Source organism: Cottoperca gobio, chromosome 15 (genome assembly GCF_900634415.1).
Source record: "Cottoperca gobio chromosome 15, fCotGob3.1, whole genome shotgun sequence".
NCBI classification, from domain to species: Eukaryota; Metazoa; Chordata; class Actinopteri; order Perciformes; family Bovichtidae; genus Cottoperca; species Cottoperca gobio.
The window spans coordinates 6,907,184-6,913,183 of NC_041369.1; positions in this window are offsets into that span (position 1 = coordinate 6,907,184).

Below are 6,000 nucleotides of genomic sequence, written 5' to 3' on the forward strand. Positions count from 1 at the left end.
TACATGGGAGGTGGAATTGCCTGACATTGAAGTTGTGAACTGTGTGAAACATTGAATTCACATAACTGCTCAGCTATTTCCGCTGTCTGCGTTCACACAGCTAGTTCCGTAAAAATCTTTGCGTTAATTTGTCTTAATTTCCGGACAGAATGAAACACGGGTTAGGGTTAGGGGGGTTAGGGTTAGGGTTAGGGCATGAAAGAACAATTCAAACTTTCAGACTTGACAAATTCCAGAGGGCCTCTCTTCATTTTGCTCTCGTAGATCAGCCAAGGCAACTTGTTTCGTTTCCCGTTTGCAACCTGTACTTCTTCCATTGTGTTTTCTGGCGTATCACAGCCATGAGTAAAACGTAGCTTCTGACAAAACTACGCTTTGCATAGCCAAGTCTATTCGCTCCAAACCAGTTGATGAAAACGTTCTTTTTTTCTTTTTTGCGACATTTCAAAAGTTTGCTGAAAATTAGCTTGACAGTTGAATGGATTCACGACTCTTGTCCTGTTTTGTGTTTTGTTCATGTGTTTCATTGAATATTGTTGTGTTTTGTACCTCAGGGCCACCGTAGCAATATTACTTTCCATACGTGATGTCATGTAAATTATGACCACATTTCAGTACACAGGGTATATTTGTCCCCTTCTTCTCAAAGTAGCATACTGTGGGAGTGACAGGCAGCGTGGATGTTGACATATTCCTCGGCTGATTTAATGACCTGTTTAATTCTGGCACGTCTGTAGCCCTCTCGTGTTGTTTTGCAGTTTTAATTAGTGTAATCATCGCTCTTGAAAAAGGCCACAGGGTTGTTTAATGGGTCATGTTTGTCAAGATGCACAGAATTATAACACAAAAGATATGCCATTTATTCAGCGCTACAGTCTTCCAGTGATTATGGGTGTCACAATTGATAATTAGAGAAAGATGTGATTCATCTGAAAGCCAAAATGAACCTCTGTGGTGTGAGGAAATTAGTTTGACAGTGTTTGCATGAGCGGTGTTTACACTGCAGTGTGGCGGTGTGGGAACACTTTACCACTCCTGTGCTAACTGAAGCAACGTGCACACACTTACTGCTGTTTCTGGACGGGAGGGTCAGGACACTTTTGATGTGGCATCTGGAGCAGCAACTGGATATTTTCAGGAATGGCCAAACTTCTCAGGAAATTATGAATATACTGTTTCATTCTGCATGCTTTTGTCACTTGATAAGCAGAGGTTATGGTTCCAATTTTCAAGCAGCCAAGTACAAAGTGCTTCACACAGTTTCCTCGAGCTGTGGGAAATAGGTCAAGCTAACATTTACGATTTGATAAAGACTGTTTAAATGCACATTCTCTGTAATTAAAAACTCATACTGTAGTGTGTGGGTTACTTATACTCCCTCTTAATTGTTTCTTAGTTCGAAATTGCTTGGAAAGCATCTATTTTATCATTTAGCATAACTTATAGAACAAAAAAATTAAAAATGAACTTTCAATTAATTTTCTTCTTTTGCTATCGCGAAATAAAAACATTCCTAAGCACAAATATGCTGAGCATGCACTCATTATGCATTCATCTTCACTCTGCAAACCACATACTGCATTTTTATCTGAATGAATTATTAACCAAGTTAATGAATATTTCATTTTTCTTCATAGAACCATTTAACAGTCCCAACAGAGGTAATGACATCTTAAGCAGCGGCGAGTACCTGAGGAGAGAGGAGAGAATGTGGTCTATGTGGACAACCAGGTGACGCCGTGCAACATATGGGGCTATATTAAGAAGTTAAAGCGTTCATTGTAGTCTGTATTTAACAATGAACGTGTTCATTTAACAACTCCCCTTTTGTTATAAACACGACTTTACTATACAACTCACACTGACCTGGCTTTACTTCCACACACACAGACCTGACATCCCTTTGTATCTTAAGAATGGACACAGCATGATCTAGAGCAGCCGGGGGGGATTTACACTGTGCAAATGAATTTAATGGTGTAATTAACATTACCTTGATTTGTCCCAGGAAAGACCTCAGTAAGTCTGGCTTGTGTGGTAATTTACTGCTGAGTTCCTATGAAGAACACTCACCTACTGTAGAGCAGGTAATTACAAACACTGGCTTGATTAGAAGGGGGAGGAAACTGCTCCAAACTTGTTATTGATCAATTAATACTGCTAATGCTGTAGTTGTACTGCAACAAGTCAGTATGCAAGTACATTGCATTAACCCTTAGATGCATTTGAACCTTCGTTCTTCAATAAGTAGGCCAAAAATGATCCTCATTGTAATCAATAGTTCCTTTTTCACAAGTTTGCACCACAAAAAGGATCATGAATTGTTTTGTTTATTTAACATGTTGTGGTTCTCTTCTGGGCCTCCCAACACTTCCACATTGCTTCATTGAACTGGGTTGTATACATCATATATGCTATATTATTTCCTGATGTAGTCAGACGTGCTCTTTAGTAAACTGAAGGAAACTTCAGGATAATATTTCCTGAATGATTTAGTGATAGGGTTGTCTTCATCTGAGAATCTAAATCTATCCCCAGCATGGATTCCTCATGCAGCGTCCCTGAGACAAAGGCACATTCATATATATATATATAATAATAATAATATATAACAGTATTCTGTACTACAGAAGTGAGATCAAGTTTTTGTTTTGCACGTCAAAATGAAGGCTCAAGTCGAGTCGCAAGACCTAAACTTTGAGTTTCGACAATTCATTTGCGTAATTCACCAATTTCTACCCGCAGGTTTTACATACTTCAGGTTGTTTTTGCTGAACACTGCAAAAATAATCTTTGCTATTATTTTTTTCCCAACTGCCGCTCAGTAACGTGACGCTCGTTCTTCATGGTTCTCTCCTGCATCTTGATTGGATGCTGTCGGATCAAATGAAGTGGATTTCGGGAACGAAGTGTCAACTTACTGGGAACGTTAACGTTGGTTGATTCAGGGAATGAAGGGAAATTAATTCATCTGTGGCAAACTTTTTAAATAACATAAGTTTTGATCTTAGAGCTTGGGAGAACCTCTGAAGTATTTTCAAGTCTAAATGCTCAAGTCCAAGTGAAGTCACGAGTCATCGGTGTTAAAGTCCAAGTTGAGTCGCACTTTTTTGATTTTGTCAAGTCAAGTATAAAGTCAAATTCGTGACTCGACACCTCTGTTATACTTTACAAAATACGTCTTCCTATCACATGGTACTTACTAAGCTAACACAGATAATACTTACTTACTGCGTATTACTTACTGAAACCTATTAAATGTCAAATTGTCTTGCTGTGTAAAATAATGCAGCTGAGTGGTGATGCTGAGGATAGAAATAAAAAGAAGAAATAACTAATAGGATAAAAGGCTCCTACAGAATTGACATAGCAAATGCATATGTCACCCACCTGTGTGTCTCAGGGTAAGAGCCTTTGTTACGTTACATACTGGTGAGGAAATATATTTATTTTTCTTGTATTGTGAGTAAGATTTTCCCCTGAACGTCATCTTACAGCTTGAACACTGATCTAAGCTTCCGTGTTGACTCCAAATCTTCATTCACACACTGTTGTCTGAGCAGTGCAGCAGTACTGATGTTGCCGTGTTGGAGGCTTGTCTAACAGTCCGGGCAGGCCCGATGAGCGGGGAACCAATTTGTGTCCAAACCCCAAGAAACTCCAAACTCTCCCAAGTAATTCCCTCTATTCCGACTCCTTCAAACCTTGTCTCGACACAAACAATAGCAACGCTTTGTAAAAGTGACTCTGAAACCTCTGCCAAGCATAATTTATCATTTGAATGACAATGGACCACTTAGCACTGCTTAAATTATTTCCGTGCTCTATCTGCTACTTGACTGTCTTTGTGTTGTAACAGCGGACGATCATTAACGCCACGGGGTGATGTGGCGCGCCCTTATCTCTGGCTCGGTCCTCCGAGGTCACTTTAGATAGAAACTGCTCGGCCATGACGGCAACAACTTGTTTTTTTTATTCCAAGACAAGTCTAAGTCCTGACTTATTAGATTTTAATGCAACAGAGTGAACAATGTAGAAAGTTAAATTATACTTTTGTAGAGGTTTTGTCATGTGAGAGGCTTCATATGACAAATGTATCTTACATGTTTTGAAAAGAGCAGGGGTAGAAACGGTCTTAATTCTTACAGTGGTCAGGAGCATAAATAAATGCACTTTGAACTGATATAGCTTCACGTTTACATCTGAGAAAGGTTCAGTTCACAAAGGTTAGAGTTAAAACAAGGATTCAAACAGGCACTGGTGCCTATTGTGAGACATATATTGTATATCTTCAACTCACCCAAACTTTCATGAAACGATGAGTCTGGTGATATTCAATACTTTTCCTCCCATGAAAAGACCAAAAACTATTAAACACACACCAGTGAGCCACATTTAGACTGGCTGACATGTTTCTTCACCATGAACACACACACTGTACTTTATTTTGACTCAATCCCACACACACCGTGCTGCTGCCAGAAATAGAGCACCAATTGTGTATTAGTCCTCAGCTGAAAATAGTCCCCGACGAGTACACTAGTTACTCATGTTTCATCTGTTTTTAAAGATGTATTGCTTCAGTGGAAAAGCATGGGGTTGTAGCTGAGAGCCACAGGCAGTGTAGGGAAGTACAAACACAAACCAGCACATTGTTGGTTTTAGTCTTTTTGTTAGATTTGTTTGCAATAATAAAAATATAGACTAATGCCAGTCTTGTCCTTTAAAACTCCTTTAATTGGATTTCCCTTGAAAGTTTACTCATTCTTTCTTTAATTTTCAATAAAAACAAAACGGAAGAAAGAAATCTCTGACAGTATGACGTGAAAGTTTAATAATTTATGTTTGTTATGGGAGCACTTTTATCCACGATCACGACATCTTCACAATTTTAGTATCGTTAGAATTTCCACTAAAATAAAGTGGTATGGGTTTGGTTGATGTTTAACCAAAGACAAAAAGCTCATTACTCCACACGTTATATTTCATTTGTTTAATCTAAACAAAAAACAAAAGTAAAAGTTGCAGTTTGACAGCAGCTGGACTGTTTGTTGTCCAGACGCTGTGATTCCCTGCAGTTTCCGTTGGTTGCCTCGGGGTGACGACAAGAAGTCACTGATGATTAGTGAGTTTTAGTGTTGCTGTGAGGTGGATTTTTTTAACCTTTGACCTGAGTCAGGCTAGCTGTTTCCCCCTGCTTCCAGTCGTAATGCTTGGCTAAGCTAACTGTCTGTGTCCGTGCTCCAGCTTCATATTTTAGAAGAATGGTAGCAATCGTCTCAAGTAACTCTTGGCAAGAAGGCAAATAAGTGTATTTCCCAAATGTCAAACTATTCCTTTAAAAGGTCCATTTAGAAAACCCTTAATATTGTAAAATATATTTGGTGTATCCCATCGCTATTGTTGATAAAACTGAGAATATTAATTAACTACAGTTTTTTTAATCTAAAAATAATAGTCTAATCAAAGTCTAATTTAAAATTCTCATCACGTTCTGACCTAACAGTAAGTATCATGTTCTGCGGCAGACAGGTACCAAATTCCTGCGCCGCGTGGCTTTGTGGCCCATCGTCCCCGTCTTGTTCTCCATACAGTGATAACTGCCATAATGAGATTTGCCATTAAGAAAGAAAAGAATGAAAAGGACCCCAGCCATCTGTATAGCTCACCATGGTAAAAGGCTGAATGCTATCAAGCCAGAATTCAATCGCTGAATTACACCCTCTTTGTGTGCGCAGGGCTACTGAGTACCTCACACTATATTCATTTCAAAAAGGCCTCAATTTAATTAGTTCTCATATGTTGAAAAATTCATGAATTTGTCTGCAATTCCCGCTGCCATTGTTGGGAGTGACTTAAGCGGTGGTGTTAGGCTTTCAGGCAGTTTGGAAGGAAAAATAGCCCCCACAAAAAAGAAACAACTGTTTATGTAAATAGACACTGCGTGTTTACTTGGTGGAAGAAAGCGAGGGCCCTGAACAGAGTGCTAAGCTTAGCGTG